Genomic DNA, 19,168 nt, shown 5'->3' with positions numbered 1-19,168 from the left:
AGGGATTAGAATTTGGCCCATTACAGCCTTTCAATTTCAAAGCAATTTACAAATATCAACCAGTGTATTTTTCCACAGTCACACACAGTTTGAGCCATTTAGGAAGTGCGGTTCTCAAGAAGTTGTTTACGCAGAGCTACTCCAGAAGTACTGAGATTAAAATTTCTTGTCAGACTGGACATGTATACACTTTCAAGCATGAGCTGATTTATTCTGATAGGTAATTACAAAGATTTTTCAAACCTGTATGTGATTAGTTTTATTTTATAACGTAGTTACACCATATACACAGACAGACAAACTGTACTTTCCCCCAAATTCAGCTTCATCTCCAGATGACTTTAAAATGCTCCATGGTGCCCTTAAGACCTATAAAATAAGAACAAGTTTATAAATTCACATTTTCAGTTATTAAAAGTGCTTTTCTCATTCCAATCTGTCGCTGTGGAGATAGATACAACATAGGAACCTTGGCAGTATGACAAGCAATTAAAATACCAAGATGTTTAGCCATGTATGAGCATTTTCACAGAGTGAGACCTCTACGTTTAGCCTGGTACTACTGACATTGTTAGTTATTGAATCAATTACACAAGATGAGGTTGACAGATGTAATTCTATATTTCTATGGTGATTATATATGGCCTGTCATAGAGACCAACAAGCCTGTTACTTTGCACTCATTTAAGTAGTCACTTGTCGAGTGAAGTATTAAAGTGCCATTTAGTAGTGAAGGAAATCCATAACAAAGCAGGAGTCCATGGCAAAATATAATTCATCCGTCATCCCACTGATGAGCATTGACTGCATTTATTATCTTCCGATATTCTCTGTCATCTGATTACTTAAGCGTCATTTTCTCACCCGTACTCAAAACAGTTAATTGGAAACTATGGGCCATATCCTCAGCAGGTATAAAATGGCATAACTCCAGGAGCTGCTTCATAACAGCTCAGGATGGGGCCCACTTTTGAAATAATCAGTTGGATACGTAAAAACTTCTGTTAAGTCTTAAAATATTAATATCTTTTCAAATAAACAAATCTCCAGGTATTTTTCTGCATGGTTATTACCTTTCTTCCTCTATAATACGTGTTTTTCAAAGTGTGGTTAATATAATACGAAGCAGATACTTTCTTGGAATTCATCCTGGTAAGACAAGGGCAATTGCTGAAATTCCTTCTCCACCTGATCACCATCAAACTCTCTAGATGGAATTACATCATCTGAAAAAATTATCACATCAGTTTCCACATGGTTCTCTCTCATTGGCCCTTAGTGTTACCGTGATTATATGAACAAAACTCTCTTTCCTGAAACAGGATAGAAGACAAAAGGAGATCAAAGGGAAAATAAACACTGGCTTGTTAATTCATTGGTGAATCATCCATTTACCTCAGCTGAAATCAAGCAATTCACCTAACCATTTTCCATAGCCATTTTCCTGAACAGGATATAGTTGCTAGTAGATCTATCATCTCATTTCTTCACCTTCTCAGAGAAGGAGACTGATTGTGGTCTTTATCCTGGGAGGAAACAAAGCTGTCCTCACTTTCCACCTTCAGCGAACGCTGGTCAAAAAATTGCAGAAATGTTGATGTTATGAGTTTCTTTCTGATTCACTGGGTTTGAAATGAACCCATTTCCCACATTTTTCAAAAAAAAAAATCTATTTTTTAATTAAAATTATCAGTATCATTTTCAAAACACGTTGTTGACTGAAAACCTGGTTTTCAATAAGAAAATGCAGTTTTCAGGAGGTGAAAATATTTCATAACATTTTAAAAAATGATTTCAATAACATTTTGGTAAAAAGGAAATTATGGAAAATTTTGTGAAAAATGATTTTTTTTATCCCAGAGAGTGTGGAGCAGAGGGATAATTAATATGGAAAGATTAGCAGTACTGATTCACATTTTGCAAAAATAAGTTAAATGGCCTTCACCATAGCTGAGCCTGGAGATGCTGGAATTTGATCAACCTGAGCAAACCATTGTGTTCCTGCAAACTTCTGAAATTTGAATTCAAACAACTGCAGTTCCACCCATTTGCATATAGAAAAGGACATCTGAAGTTCAGGACTTGTAATCCTGAAGAACTAAATGTTGTTTTTATCAACTTTCTTAGGTTCTTATTCCCCTTTTGAGAGACATTTCACTCCACATTCTACATAGTCATCCAATTGAGGACTAGTATGTCTGCCATGCTAGAAGGCCTACTGGAAACAGGTTCACAATTATAGATTAGTGAATAGTTCCATACACCTTGAGTTCTATAGGAGTTTTGGTATTCAGAAAAATGAAGATGCACTAGTCTATTAGAGGTGAAACAGGGATATGGAGAAATAGTGAGGTTATTTTTGTGAAAAGAAAAGGAGTACTTGTGGCACCTTAGAGACTAACCAATTAGCTCACGAAAGCTTATGCTCAAATAAATTGGTTAGTCTCTAAGGTGCCACAAGTACTTCTTTTCTTTTTGCGAATACAGACTAACTCGGCTGTTACTCTGAAACCTGTTATTTTTGTGGTTCACTTATAAAACTTGGAATGTTTGTGCTTTGTTGTGCAGAGGAATTGGGCAATCTAAAAACATGTATCAGTTTGGATTTAAACTGAAATCATTAACCCAACATTAATAGGAACATTCTTCCAGAAATCGGTATGTCATCAAGGAATGGTTTAAGTATACTAAATCTGCCCATTATATGGGAATTATGAGCTCTTCTTACTGTGTGGAGTATATTCTTCCTTTTCAGACATGTAACTTATTCTTGACTTTGTTAACATGTTGGAAGGCTGGTCCTATAATAGAGTATTTGCATCTTCACTATCAGTCTCAAATGAAAACTGTCAACATTTTCAACAACAGTGGCAGGTGCCAGAGAAGTTGCAGCCTAAAAATCAAATTCTCTCACCATTCTCTCGGCTGACAACTAGTGCCATGTCCTGATGTGGAGTGGCCTCCCACAGAGTCGAAGGGGAACGAACCACTCGCTGAACCTAGGTGGGCGGAGCCAGGCCGTGCCTGCCCTCCCCACCCCCCCTGGAAGTTAGAAGACGGGACAGGTAATATAAAGGGCATGTCCTGGAGCTCAGTTGGGCTGCAGCCCCTGGAAGAGACAGACACCTTCTGCCCACTCCCAAGCCTGGAGACTGAAGGGGAGCCTCACTGAGGGCTGGCCGGAGGCCGACCGAGACACTTTGGAGTCGCTGGGACTTCTGCTAGCTACCTACCCTGAGGAGACAGAGGACACCCACGGATCCAGGTACACCCCGAGGGGAGGGGAGGAAGTGGCCCAGGGATAGCCAATTCCAGTCTGACTGCATTGCTGCTGGAGACCCAGTAAGCGTGTTGTGGCTGGACTCCCCACTGACCCAGCGGCAGAACACGCCACCACTATTAGGCCCTGGGCTGAGACCTGGTGGAGTTAGGTGGGCCCAGGTCCCCCTGCCACCTCACCCCGGGGGTGGCAGCCTCCTTGCTGTAGGCCAGGAGGCCTGTGTTAGCCTACCCTCCACCAGAGCTAGGACATTAGACTATCCACTGCTCTTCCCTGCCTGAGGGCTGAGTTTCCTAGACTGTTTGGTGCTCTGCCCTGCCCCAGGGCCTGAGCCCTAAACCTTCACTACTCTTGCCTTTTCTTAGGGTTGAGCTCTTAGACTGTTTGGTGCCTTGTCCTCCCTAGGGCCTGAGTACACAGACTGCTTGTAGCCTGCCTGGCCTGAAAGCTGGAGCCCCTTAAGACCGTGAGTCCACTGTACCCGGCCACCGGGGCCCCGGATTTTCACTCCAGACTTTGCTAATTCCCTGATCGTGCGCGATACCTACTGACGCAGTGAGGTGGAGTGGCCTCCCATTGAGTCAGAGGGGGAGGAACCACCACTAACCCACTACATGTCAGTTCAGAGGACTGAAGAATATTAATAAAACTGGCATTTGGAGTCAGCAGTTATAAGGGACCCCAACTACAAAATGTGGATGTAGGTCTTATCTACCCTAGTGTTTAGAAGTGTTCAGATCTAGTTTTTCAGTTCTAGTCTGGCCAGCTCATACTGGCAATATAGTTTACAGGGGGAGGAGTTCATGATAATATCTAACTTTCTAGTCTTGTGCCTGGTAAGACAGTCACATACAGCTTCTGTTGCTGTTGTTGCAGAAAGTTTCTCAAGTGTGCAGTAAAATGCAGGACCTTCCAGCAAATGTCCTACATGAACTGAAGTTTTGTAACATTATGTTCTCCGTACATGTAATTGCTTTTCATTTTTGTTTGTTGGAGTTCACATCCTCTCCAAACATCTGCATGTACCATCCCTAATACTTTTTCACTGTCAGAGTTATCATACCCAAAGGACATTGATCTGCACTTTTAAGCAGTGTGCAAGGCTTGGGATTTGCATACAGTCTGTATCTTAATAGAAAAACACTTGACGTAAAGAATCCAATGCCTAGAAACTTGTGGGTAAACTTCACTCTGCTTTGTAGTAGATTGACTGATGTGTAGCAGATTTCAGGTGTTGTATAGGCCTGCAGATCTGCTCTGGCCTGTGTGTGAAGAAAAACAAACCTGAATTTCTAAAGGCATCATTAGAATATTTGAGGCACCGTTTGACACCATGCAAATCTATACCAAACTGGAAATGGTAAAAGCTGTGTTTAAAACACCTGCGCCTTCTGATGCAAGGCAACCACAGTCAGATTTGGGATTGCTGAATTACTATGGGAAATTCATTCCTAATTCAGCAACTGTGGTTTGCACCTCACAAAAATGGTAAAACAAAGAAACAACACAATTCTTGCCATACTTCATTTTAAACAGTTGCAAGGATAACCTGATTCATCAGCCCTTAACCTTCACACAGGTCATGCCTCCTGGTCTGATATTTAAGAGAAGATATCAGCCTCTGTGAGGCTAATAAATACCAGGGGTGAAATCTTGGCCCCACTGAAGTCAATGGGAAAACTCCCGCTGACTTCAATAGGGCCGGGTTTTCACTCTAAGTATCCACTCTTATTGTGAAGAGTGCGCTCCACTTCTCCCTCTCAATTTCTAGGACCCCAGGTGGAACCTTTCCATAACTCACCTTGTAGCAAAGTCTTTTCTCCAACTGTTTTAGGTGGACCTTTATTCCATCATGATATGCATACTGTAGCTCAGTCTCTCGGGACTCATACCTGCATGTTAGCTGGGTCCCCTGCGTCTTTCCTGGTGCTCTTTGGTCTGGAGGAGTTGGATAGGCAGACTGGACACTGAGCAATGTGTTGTAAGATTAACATGCAATCTATATACAGCCACGGATTATAACATGCACACGCATGTTGGCCAGAACACTGGGATTATTCTGTTTTTTTTTTAAAAAGCTACAGATCTTTAACTTCCCCCCAAGACTGAAAAAGAACATTCCAGACTGGAAAAGAGGGGCATCTGCTTAATATGTCATCAGGAGAGATCCCCTTTGTGCTTCAAATTCTTACATTTTTGTGCATGACTTCATCAAGTTGAGGAACAGTGTTTTTGCACAGAGCATGGGTGAAGGAACACCTTCATAGGGTTCAGCTGCCGCCCCAGATTTTTGTGACCCCTTTGCTGGAGTTGGAAACGATGTTAAATGGCAAAAGCAGTTTGCCTCTGCCAGGTTAATTCCAAGCCTGTGCACATGGGTGATTCACTTAGCTTTACATGTTATTCCACAAAATAGCACTTATCTTGGACTAGTCATTAGCGTTATCCCGGCAGAAGACTCTGGTGTTGCTCTGTGGCATTTCAGAACTTTCCCTCCCATTAGATGGTTTACTACCCATGTGGGGCTAGAGGATTATTGGGGATGGTTAGACAGTTCTCTAAAAATCAGTTAGCAGTTGGTCTATTTCTTCTCAGTGCCTTTCTCTCCTGGCCACCCGAGTAGCTCTTTGTTTTTTTAAGCTTATTGCCACTGAAGCTGGTGTTTCTCTTCCAAGTGTTATCTCAACACTGCTGTCCCCAGGTGTCCTACCGTCCTTGCCTTGACTGTTGCTTCAGTGGTTGGTGCTACAAATGGCCCAGTGTATATTTTCTGGATCAGTGTAAAAGCAACCATATGGCTGACTTCTTGAGTAGTAGCTGCTGGTGAAGAAGACTAACACTGCTTGGAAATATCTGAGAGTGAACTTTTCTTTGATTCCATGGGCAGAGCTCCTGATTATGACTTGCTCCATTCCCTCGCCCTTTCTTATTGCTCATTTTTCAAAGCAGTCACTAGAGGCAGTTTGTCATGCGATTCCCATGAGTCAAATGGCACGTTGAGACTTAAACAGCTACTGGGCAAAATCGATCCCTGATGAATTCCAGTGGATTTACACTAGGGATGAGTATAGCTAAATATGTTAGCATTACTCTCAGGCACAGATCCTATCAGCAAAGGTATTTTCCAAACTAGATTCCGTCACTCTGGCTTATTTCACCTCCCTTCCGCTGACACACTGACAAAGTCCTTAGACCTCTGCTTCCGCCCCTGGTTCTGAGCTGCTATGTGGGGTCGTTATTGTTTGATGCTCTGCACACAGGAACATCTTATTTATCAGGGATAGGCAAGTGTTTCCTAGAAACCAAACACCATATTTAGCTGGTCACAGAGGGGTGAGTGTGTATGTACAGTACTATTAGTGAAAAGCAAGGGACTGAATTCACACATTTACACCGCAGCTACAAATCTATTGAAGTCAAGGCAGTGATGTCTACTTCAATCCCGGCGTAAATTTGGCCCAGCATCTCTAGAAAAGGCAGTACAACAGCAGCTGTTCAGTGTTACTGGTTTAGGGATCATAAACTATAGTTAGCTGCAATAAAAACCAAAATTACGTCTGAGTCATGTTTAGTAATGAAGGGTTGGATTCTCTTATCCACCAAGTTTGCTTTGACTTATGCCAGGATTGGGCAGCTGAGAATCGGAGAGCTGTAACCAGCTTCTTGACAGTGGAGGTTCAAACTCATAGTAACTAGCTAAAAATGCCTTCCCTTACTGGCAAGCACTAGTTATATTTTAGTCCAGTAATGAACTGTTTCTGCATATTTCTAGAAGAGTACAATAATGGCAGAAAGCCTTGCAGGCTTTCTCTAGTACAGTGGTTCCCAAACTTGTTCCGCCGCTTGTGCAGGGAAAGCCCCTGGCCGGCCGGGCCGGTTTGTTTACCTGCTGCGTCCGCAGGTTTGACTGATCGCGGCTCTCAGTGGCCGCGGTTCGCTGCTCCAGGCCAATGGGAGCTGCTGGAAGTGGCAGCCAGTAAGTCCCTCGGCCTGCACCACTTCCAGCAGCTCCCATTGGCCTGGAGCAGCGAGCAGCTCCCATTGGCCTCTAGCAGCGAACTGCGGCCACTGAGAGCCGCAATTGGCCGAACCTGCGGCTGCAGCAGGTAAACAAACTGGCCCGGCCCGCCAGGGGCTTTCCCTGCACAAGTGGCAAAAACAAGTTTGGGAACCACGGCTCTAGTAAATACATATTTTGGTGCTATTCCACAGGAACCAAACTCCATTTAAGTAGAGTTAGCTGGAAAATGGTGACTTTAACTGGGGGAAAATTGGAATTTTTTAACAGAAAAAAATTGTCGCATTTAAAAGTGTCACCATGCTCTATGTTTCTATGTTCTATAACTCAGGAGAAAAGTTTTGGATTTAAGTTCAGAGGGAGCTATTGTTATTTTAGGTCCCATACACAGCTCAGTTCTAGCATTGCTTTTCTGATCAGCATGGCGGGGAGTTATTATTTCCCCACAGGCCCATGTTATAAATCTGTTAGAAAAATCAAATGGTCAGCTTTACTGCCTGATCCAACTCCCATTGATTTCAAAGGCTAAACTCAAATTAACTTCAATGGCAGTTGGATTGGGCCCTTGATTGGCCAGCAAGTTGTGTTTATGAAACATAGACGTTGAGTGCAGTTCTCAGAAAAAGCATCCTGCCTGTGCCCTCTAGGGAAAAGTTACTAGAACTGTGGCAGCAGCATCCGTGTCTGAATATGATTGCTGCTGGCATGGCTCAGCCATGGCCCACCATCCTACAAAGACTGTCGCAGGGAGGAAGGATAGTCCAGTGGTTAGGGCACTAGCTGGAAACTGAGAGACTTGGGTTCAGTCCCCTGCTCTCTCACAGACTGTGTGTGGACGTTGGGCAAATCTCTTAAGCCTGGTCTACAGTTAAAAATGTGATCGACCCAGCTATGTCGCTCAGGACTGTGGAAAATTTTGCCCTTGAGCATTGTAGTTAGCTTGACTAACCCCTGATGTAGACACAGCTACATTAATGGAAAAATTCTTACGTTGGCCTAGCTACTGCCTCTCCATTGATGTAGGAAGTGTCTACACTGCGGCGGCACCGCTGCAGTGGCTGTAATGTAGACATGACCTCAGTCTCTCCATGCCTGCATTCCCCACATGTAAAATAATACTTCCCTATCTCAGGAGGGTTTTGGGAGCAGAAATACGTTAGATTGTGGGGCTCTCAGTTACTATGGAACATGGGCCTCATAAGTATCTAAGATAGATGGACAGGCTTCAAAGGGATTATTCACAGTGCATGAAGTTAAGCACATGCAGGATCTGGGCCTTAGTGTGTGCTGGCCCCTTGGAAGATGAAATCAGGGACATTTGGAATGGTGATGCAGGACAGTAGAGTTCAGGGGTTACTAAATGCGGAAGATGTGAGGCTAGAGCTGAGCTCGGTAAACAAACGTTTGAGCAGAAAAAAAAAAGTGGGGAACTAGTGGGAGGGCAGCAGGGAAGGGACTTTGATCAGAATTTAACTTGCTTTGGAGCATCTTGTCCCAGTAATCTAATTTGCTCAGGCAACTTGCCTTTTATTAATGCTATGAAATGGCATTGATTTTTAATACCTCGGTTTTATGGCCAACAGCTTTATACTAGCAGTGTGGATGCCCCTTCCCAGATGTACCGCACACCTCATTTGCCAGGAGAGAGTGACACATTTTCATCATCTGTAGGTTTAAGAACCCTCTTGGTAGCCCTAAAAATCTATAAAGGTGAAAATGGTGGACAGGAAATGTTGTAAAAATTTCAGCTGCATAGTCAGAGAGTCATCTGGATCATATGAGATTCAGTCTTCAATTATTGTCATTACAAACTTCCAGCTCTGGAGGAACACTGAATTATAATTGGGATAGGATATGAGGTTGGAGGGAGAGTTTGCTTTTACTATATACATTCTCTTTCTTTTGGTATAGTATTTATTTCTGACTTTAAAGTGATTCCTTGTGTTTTATTCCAATTTTAACCACATGGTTGGGCTCCAGAAATTCCAATAGCTTGTGTAACTGATGTCCCAACATGATGTAGCCACAAACTGAATAGTTTTTTTCTTTTAAACTTACCTTTTATAATTGGTTTAAGGGCTAAACGTGAATGCCTTCGTTTATTTGTGCACAAAACTCGACAATAGAAAGAGTTTGCTTATTTAATATTTGCTTTGATTTGGTGATTAGTCATTGCTCTTAATTATTTTTTACCATTTCCACATGACTGATCAGGAAATGAACTGCTGTCTCACACTTTCAGCAAGTTACAAAGAGCCTAACTATGGTATTTCCTTATTGACTTTTTGCTTGCCCCTGTGCAGAATGTTTTAAGATGTTGCTGGTCTCGAGTCGCCCACCTCACAGCTTGAGTAATGCCACAGCTTTTCAAAATGTTTCCCTTCTGACTTTCTGGGGTGAGGAAGACAAGTAAAGTCATCCAGCATAAAAGGTTTACATGAACAAAACATGAATCTAAAGCCTGGGTCAAGTTACAATCTAAGCAAGAAAAATATTAAAAACAGTTTTAGAGACTTAAGGAGGCAAGTCTAAAATGAAAAACAACCCCACCTCCACAGCTTAGTGTCCTTTATACTCCAAGGGCTGGTTCACCCCCAAAAAACCTCCCCCAAAAGTTGTTCTTTTCTGCTCAGTTTTGTTACCTTTTTGTTTTTTGCACCTTTGCAAACCAGTAATGTGTAAATCAACTAATTGCTTCGGAGGCTGTTATTTTAAAGGGACTATGGCCTGATTCTACAGCTTACCTATTATTAATTGCTTTATTGAATTTTTTACTAAGCTGTAATAAGAGTGTCCATACAATGCTCTGGGTGCCTTTTAACAATACATCAAAATAAGCAGACCCATCTATTGTCCCTGATCAAATCAAACAACTGACATAACAAAACACTGACATAACAAAATGTAATCAGCCTCTTCATGCAATCCCTCTGGAGTCTCAAATCACCGCCATCCTGCCAGACTCAACAGACCAGGGAAAACAGGTGAGCCTTACAGACAGTGTATGGTTATGGGTGCTGGTGGACATGAATAGTCTCGTTGGGTTCAATGGGATTATTTGGTTGATTTCAGTGTTTATGAAGGATGATGATTCTTAGGTGATTGTTGCAGAGTTGGGCCATAAATTGTGACAATTGGTTTCCAAGTATTCACTGTTGGTATGGATTCAAGAAAAACAGTCTTCAGAACTTTCACGTTATGCTTCCAAAAGTGGCATGTAGGCCCAAAGCCTGGTTCTGTTGATGTCAATGGGAGTTTTGTCATTGTCTTTAATGGGATCAGAGTTTGGCCCTTAGTGAGGATGTGTGACAATGTTGAATCGTGGGAATTAGCACGGGAAACAGCAGGGCTAATTCTGCCCTGAGATCCACCCCTGCAATTCCATTAACTTTAGTTGGCTTGCAGAGATGTAACTGAGAACAGAGTTTGGCTGTCCCATTTAGAGCAGCTGAAATAATCCAACTGTAGTGTGGCAGAGTAAGAGGGACGATGCCAGATTTTATCTGCATTGGCACAACACATTTTTAAAAGACTCCTGTGCATTCTGCAAACCACAAGGCAGCATTGTAAACTCTGACGACGCAGTGGCCCCAGAGTACTCCAGAAAGTGACATCTTCTGACCTACATTGCAGGTCAAAGGGAATGTAACACAGGCATACCAGATTCCACTAAGGTGATAATTGCCAGTTTTCTCTGCATGGGGTATACTAATAGAAAACCCACTGAAATGTTGTGGAGCTTTCTAAATCTTTCAGCTCTTGAAAGGTTACATCAGCTCCAAAAGAAAAGAAATAAAACAAGGTAGCGTGCAAATGTTGTTATAGGCAATTAGTCTCTTTATCCAGACACACATGTCTGTCATTTATTGAATTCTTTAATTTTTCCTGTTAAAGCTATAACATTGTTTACTAAAATTATTGGAAATTAGGGTGACTCACTCGAATTTAGTATTTTAAATAATTTAAAATCAGTGTAAATGGGGCGGGGGGGAGAATAGGAACTTTCATTTTATGTTTCATTTTATGGGAGGGGGGTGGTATGAAAGCACTCTAGTTTAACCATATCTCTAGTTGCATTTGTTGCTAACTGGCAGCTTCATTTTCATGCACTAGTTTCCACTGGCGACTTAGGGAGCTAGAACCTTGAGCTTTAGAAGGTTTTGATATGATAGCAAGGGCTAATACATTCTTACAATTCCTTTGCCTTGGTGTTGAGGGGTTCAGTTTTATTTACATTTCCAAGTTGTTCAGACATCTGGGTAGACATGGGCTAAAGATTAATTTTAGGACCTTTGCTAGAATGTATTTCCAAAATTTTCACAAATGGGTGCTAAAGTTAGGCTTTTAAGACCATGTTTAGGCATCTAAATAAATGAGCTGGTTTTCCAAGATGCTGAGCACCCAGCAGCTCCATTGACTTCAGAGGGTCTAGGATCATACCCTAGGAGAGCTGCAGAGAGATGTCTGACATCCGATGAAGTGAGCTGTAGCTCACGAAAGCTTATGCTCAAATAAATTGGTTAGTCTCTAAGGTGCCACTAGTACTCCTTTTCTTTTTGCGAATACAGACTAACACGGCTGCTACTCTGAAACCTGACCTCTAAAGGGTACATCCACACAAAGACAGACCCACAGCAATGAGCCTCAGAACCCGAGTCACCTGTCTTTGCTCATGCTGCAGGCCTAAAAATAGCAGTGTAGACATTCAGGCTTTAGCTGTAGATCGGGCTCTGGAGCCTGGCAAGGGGGGAAGGTCTTGGAGCTTGGGCAATACTGACACTGTTCTTAACTTTTTATGTGTTGGAAAACTCTGCATTACACTCAAACTTTAGTACAGCAATTTTTGCCATCTTTTCCCACTTGCCTTGAAATGGTTACTGCAAGCACTTAGATAAATGTACTGAAAAGTTGCTTAGTGTGACCTTCGCATCTATAAACAATTTTGCATCCTAATTGAAATGGTATTTTATCAATTTCCAAAACAATATTACTCAGTAAAGCCAAACAATCATCTGTATGCATTTGCTCACCATAGAATACTACGTGGCCTACATTTCCTCATTGCTGTGGTGGAAATACACCAGCGTTGCTAAAAACTGTGCTTGAACAGAAAGTCTAGGAGACGTCTCTTCCCTGGAACTAACAGGTCCTGCTCTTAAAGTTTGCCCCTCAAAAATAATGGCCACCATGAAACCTTGAATGTCCTTCTGCACATTAACCCCCCTCCCAAGTACAAAAGACTAGAAGCATCTGAATGTTTTTGTACCCCACCCCAAGTCATGCCCTGCTTTTTGTAGAAGTGGTTCTTCTAATTACCCAGGGAAATTTGGCCATCATACACTCACATTTTCATTTGGGACTTGCAGAATTTACCAGCCACCCAGGGCCAATGCAACCACTAGGCGAACTAGGCGGTCGCTTAGGGCGCCAAGTGGTTGGGGGCGGCCAAAAGCGCGCTCTGGGGAGGCGGTGGAGTGGAGGTGAGCTGGGGCAGAGGTGTGAGGGAGGGCTGCCTGCAGCAAATAACAGGAGGGGGGGCGGTGCACAGGGGAACCGCTCCCTGCCCCAGCTCACCTCTGCTCCGCCTCCTCCCCTGAACACCGCCCCACTCTGCTTTTCTCCCTCCCAGGCTTGCGCGCCAAACAGCTGATTGGCACCGCAAGCCTGGGAGGTGGGAGAAGCGGTGGCGGTGGCGTGCTCAGGGAGGAGGCGGAGCAGAGGTGAGCTGGGGTGGAGAGCTGCCGCACGCAGCTCCCCGGGCCGAGGGAGGGGGCGGCTGGGAGTTGCCGCAAGGCTCCCCGGGCCAAGGGGAGGAAGGGAAGGAAGGAGGGGGTGGCGGGGAGCTGCCACGGGGGGGTGCCTCAGGGCAAAGAGGGGGCGGGGAGCTGCCGCAGGGCTTGGGGGGGGGCGGGCGGGTGCAAGGTGGAAGTTTTGCCTAGGGTGCGAAACATCCTTGCACTGGCCCTGCAGCCACCTACTGTGTGCGGAGGACTAAATCAGAGGATGTTATAAAAGATCGGGGACCACCAGCTAGGTCCAAGGACAGACCATAGTGAGAAGTCCAGCCCCACCCATCCCCAGCTGCTTGGAAAGGGGAGGATTTCTATGAGACTTCCCATCATTCTGTCTCTCAGTCATACTTGGCTCAGGTTTCATGTTTTCATACCAGCTTCTGGCTAGCAGGTGTCCAACGAATTTGGTGCACCAGCTGCTGGAAGGGAGGCATTCTCTCTCACCCCAGCTCTCCTGTACTGGGGGCGAGAAGGGGAAGAGAAGGGAGCATCCCTTGTACTCAACAGCTCCTACAGCCCCAGAGTTTGGGGTCCTCCTCACCAACAAATAGCAACAGTGTCTCTATTACAGGAGTGCTCAATACATTTCATATACATTTTAATTATATTAATAGTTAATAGATAGGGTGCGGTAGATGGTGCATAAGAATATGCAGCATAGTTACTGGGCTTCTAGGACCAATAAAACTTGTTCTCGAGCATTGCAAATTGCTTCTCGTGTGTTGCTCTTTACATGGAGCTCTTAATATCCTCTGCTGCTGTTCACAGTTTGCCCTAGCCAGAGCAGGAGACATTGGCATGATTCTCCTCAATTCCAGTGCTGCTCTTCAGAGTCAGAGGGCACATGTGAAATTGACCAGTGTTGTGAATTTCCTGCTGCTTCTGCAGGGGACAGCAGAGGCACTAGAGCTGTCTGCCTTCAGATTCAGCAAGGCAACTTTGCACTAGTTCACATTTGGAAAATTACCTCTGAGAATGTAAGGGTTAGGCTTTTTTGGATAAAAGCTTAAATTCGAAGGGCAGGAAGAATGAGTTAAAATTCCCAACAAATCACCTACTCCTCAGTGTAAAACAGATATTGCAACCCTGTTTTAATTCTTTTTTGTATCTTACTGTACTTTTGACAAAATTATGTGGCATCAGGCCTCAATCTCCCTCTTTTGAAGATACAGAGTGGATGAGGTCATATCTTTCATTGGACCATCTTCTTTTGGTGAGAGAGACATGCTTTTGAGCTACACAGAGCTCTTCTTCACATCTGGGAAAGGTACTTAGAGTGTCACTGCTAAATACAAAATTGAATAGATAGTTTAAGCTTAAGTAGTTAGCACATATTCTACAGGACCAAGTTGAAGATGTTTAATAAGATTGGACCTGGTGGCACCCAACTACACAGCTCCCCCTAGTGGATACATTACAACCTAAATTACCCTTTATTTCCCTCTATCAGTCAGCTTTGGTTTCCATTCAATAAACTCTACTGCAATGATGATTGAGTGTAGCTTTTCTAACAGATGACTAAAATGTGCATTTCAATTTAAAATATTAAAAATTATATTTAAAAAAATAAAATGTTTATTTTTAAAAAAATATTGTTTTTGCTCACCCTGTGATAAGGAAAGAGTAATAGAGGGCAGGATTTAACCTATAAGAACATTTTTTTTAACAGTATGTAGGCAAAAAGGATGACTCGCAGAGCAAAGTTTGGTTTTTTTTAACTCTAGGTAAGTGAAACCAACATTACCTGTTTTTTTTGTTTTGTTTTTTGTTTTTGTTTTACTTTACAGAAATAAAAATTAAATAGAGTTCATATGTAAAGCAAAAAAGAAGGGTATAATGAGCCCATTCCTATGACCATTTAGAGCTACCCCTCTGTTGGTAAATATTAACCTACCTGAATAGTCCCATTGACTTCAGTAGGGCTGTATGCATGAGTAAATGTTCACCAAGAGGAGGAAGAATTGCATTATCCAGCCCTCCAGATTTTGCCATTGACTTCAGTGAGAGCAGAATAGGGACCAGAATGTGACTTATATTTTAGTCATCGGATCTGTTTTGGCTTCTCCTTGCGAAAAGGAAAATCCTTTTGAAACCCCACAGCTACATAAATATAATATTATCCCTGCATGATCAGCAGCTGCAACAGTTTTTTGTACTAAGTAATCATGAAAAACAGATTCCAGTGCACCTAACCTGCTACTAGAAATATGAATGATATCTCTTTGTATCAGTTGCTTTTCATACTACTCCTGTCTGTTCGTGGTATTATCACATTTCACAAAGATGGCAAGGTTAAGCAAGAAGAATGCTTTATGAAACGTGTGACTTTTGGAAAATAAAGAACATATTATAGACTTCTACTGAAGAATTTTACTTTTATGCATTCCAGTGTGTGTGAATGCGTGCATGCACATTTTTAGTATGCATCTGGAACTAGATCAAGAAATAATTCTCTGCCGTGAGCAAGGAGCCCCGCATTGCGGTGCTGCCCCTGGAGCAGCTTGTGAGGGAGATGATGTTCACTGAGTCACAACCTCCATCCTGGTCTCCCTGCTGCTCTGGGAAGGGAGTGATCTCAGCCAGGTCTCAGAGCCTTCTGAGTTTGCTGACATGCTGGCAGGCCAGACTCTGCCCTTCTATCTTCCGCCGCCTCCTGCTCACCTGCAGAGGGAGGGAAAGGGAATATAGCCGCTCTGTGGAGCCTGCTTCCCTTCCCGTGGGGAATGTGAGCTGTGGAATGGGTAGCTGGCACAAGGTAATAAAGGGAGGGTGCCTTATGCCCCCCGATTGCCCAGTGGTGATAGAACAAGTTTATAGTGGGGGTGCTGAGAGCCACTGAACCAAACTCTAAACCCTGCATACAATGGAACCGCTTCAAGCCAGGGGGTGCGGTTCTAGCACCTGTGTGATTGCCTCGCATGGCTGCACACTTGAGCTCATGAAAATGGGACATGTTAGGCGGCCTTAATAAAAGGGCTTGCTACCAGCACCCCCTATGATTATAGACACACAGAGCATAGAACATAAAGATACCTAGAAAGGTGCACTACGTTTTGGGGTGCTGAACTGCTGGAGTTTAGAAGCAATCTCAGTGTGAGATGATGCAAAGTTTTTAGACAGTTTCCAGTTTGAGTTGGTGGAAAGTTCATTGGGAATTTGATACATTTTTCACAGTTCAGTTTGCCTAGAGTTTGAAATAAGCAAAATTTTGAGCTGGTCCCAGTTTTGGAAAGATGGAATGGGAGGCAGAGGGATGGGAGTTGGAAGAATCTGTCAGGGATTGAGAGACTAGAACCTGACAGCACACGTTAATCAAAAGGAGAGAGAAAGCAACAGACATAGGTTCCAGTTCAACAAGGCACTCAAGCACATGTTTAGCCTCAAGCATGTGATAGTTCTATTGGCTTCAGTGTTCTCATGTGCTTTGCTTGAATGGAGCGGCAGTACTTGGACGACACAGAGGTGGGGGCAGGGGAGCAGAAAGAGTTTGTAGAGCACCACAGAACATCATCGTTGAGTCTTCAGCCACTTGGAAGCTGAAGCCAGTGCAGAATGCTGCAGCTAGCTCCCTGATTAAGTGGAGTTGCATTTTAGGAGCACATTAGACCAGTGCTTTCTGATCTGCCCGGCCTTCCAATAAGCTTTCAGTTGAACCTATAAAGCCCTAAATGGTTTGGGACCTGGTTACTGAGACTGGTGTGCTCTCTCCCTGGGCTACATGGACACGCCTGAGATCAAAAGAGGTGCTGCAAAGCCCACCTTCAGACCTGTTTGTTAGGGCTGCTGAGGAGGGTGTGGGCTGACAGAGAAATATTCAGGGGCAGTCCCTTCGTTTATGCTGTGATTCTTCACTGACTGGCTAGGATCCCAAAGCACTGGGGACAGGTGCCTATTCTGTATTTTAGAAAACTGAAACCATAGATAAATCAAGGACTAATCCAGTTTGGGGAATTCCATCCAGTCAATTAATGTCGTAGCTTTATTTTACAATATTTTTAATGTCACAAAAATCTATTTAAAGAAACATGCTAATGAATGCAACAAAAGCAATATTCTAACCGCAATATGCAGTAGGTGTGAAAGTACAAATACATGTCAGGGGGTTTAACAGAACAGAATTCCCAGAAATCTTCTAGAGTAATTAGAATTTAGAAGCCATTAAGATTCTCTGTGCCTCAGTGCTCCCATTATGCCATGCTTTAGGAATCCTAGTCTAACATTTTATTTTCTGCGTGCAACTGACTTTGGATATCTCTATCTAAAGAAGAATAATCCGTGAGGTTAAAAAAGAGGTCATTTTCAACGCCTTCTGAACCATAGGCCTCACTTTTCTTTTTGACCTCGTGCCATTTAAAATGAATGATGATATCCAGAGATGTCTTAGATTTTGGCTTGCACTCTTTAGATGCCATTCACTGCTGCACCTGTCATCCATTAGTGGACCTCCTTCTGTGATCTTTCATCATTCAGAATGTATGATGATTTTCTTAGCCACCTTAGCTAATTGGGAGTTACTGTTCCTTTAAAATAGCTGGCAGCATTAATAAATACTGGACTCCAGGCATGCTTGAAAGTTTTGAAAATACATGCAATTAGACTGTAATCACCAAACATATAAACCCATCATCAATTTAGGTGAATAACATCAGGTTCCTGTTTATTTTCAAAATAGCATTTGGCCCAGTGTGTTCTTCAAGCATCCCAGCGCACTGTTCTTTATTACAAGGGAACAACCCTCTGGGGTTGTCCTCCTCGCTCAATGCGCTTAGTGCTTTTACGGTGGTTTCACAACCAATGGCAAAGTGAGTTGGTTCTGTAATGTTCTGTGTTACCTTAAAGCCAGCACACTTTCTATTTTTAAAGTTATAAACTGGAAAACTTAAGTTCCCAAAACATGAAAAGCATGTACAGTATGCACAGCATTATAAATGATGGGCCAAAGATCCTCAGCCACTGTAAACTACTGTATCCCCACTGAAGTCAAAGGAGCTGTGTTGATTTATATCAGCTCGAGATCCAGCTGTCCAAATAAATTTTGAATGCAAATAGTTGTTCTTTTCTCTCCCCTTTACTTTCCTGTCACAACCCAGGTTCAGAGCTTGATGTCGTGTGCACCAGGTGGTGGTATAACAGTGCGGCTTGGAACATCCTCAATGGAAGCAAGATAAAAACACCAAACTAGTGCTGGGTGAAATTTCTGGCTGAAACTTTTTTCTGTGAAAAATGCAGCTTTGGCAACACTGGAATATTTTGCAAATTTGTGTCAGTTTTCAGAATAACCATGGTGGACAATTCGGGTTGCTATTGATGATACAAGAGTTGATAAAGAAAATGTTAAATGAAAGCGTCTCTGAAGTGCAGCCTGCAGAACACTCCCATACGAGGAAGCTTTCTGAGTGATGTGAAAAAGCACCTGTGTAAGTATCTTAGATAGGAAATGCTCAGCTAAAAGCTGACTGGGTCTGGAGGATGGCTATCACTGATGACTGTGCGGTTTATCCCTTGTGACTCTGTTGATGGCTACCGGTCCTTCAATGGAAATACACTGCTGCATGCCAGCTGAGGATCTGGTTTATATAGTCCATTTAATCTTATATGCTTTCTACATGTGGGTGAAAAAGGTTTGACAATGATCAAATCCACCTCAGTAGCACGATTACATACTGAGATTGTAAAGAAAAGATTGAAAGATGTTGATTAATCCCATCCGTTTTAGCAGGCATATTTTATCAGACATGCCCTCTGGGGTGCTATGGGGTTGAGGAACCCCTCACAAAGCTAAGTGGGATAGCAGCGATACAGCAAATCAGGTACCCCTTCTTATCTTGCAAAGTGTTCTGCAACTATAATTAAGATAGCTGGCGGGTGAGTCTAAATAAACATCTTGACATCTGAGTTTATGTAACCTGTGTTATAGTGCTAACCAGAAGCACCCTCAAGTTATAGGGCAGTTGGTAGACTGACACTTCCCATGCTCAAACTTCTCATTGTTATTTATAGAGTTATTTAGAGAGGAAGGATGGTCTAGTGGTTAGGGCACCAGCCTCAGAGGTGTGGAAGACCCTGGTTCAAGTCCCT

The sequence above is a fragment of the Eretmochelys imbricata genome, chromosome 9, assembly GCF_965152235.1.
Source record: "Eretmochelys imbricata isolate rEreImb1 chromosome 9, rEreImb1.hap1, whole genome shotgun sequence".
Taxonomy (NCBI): Eukaryota; Metazoa; Chordata; order Testudines; family Cheloniidae; genus Eretmochelys; species Eretmochelys imbricata.
Note: the sequence above shows the minus strand (reverse complement) of the source record.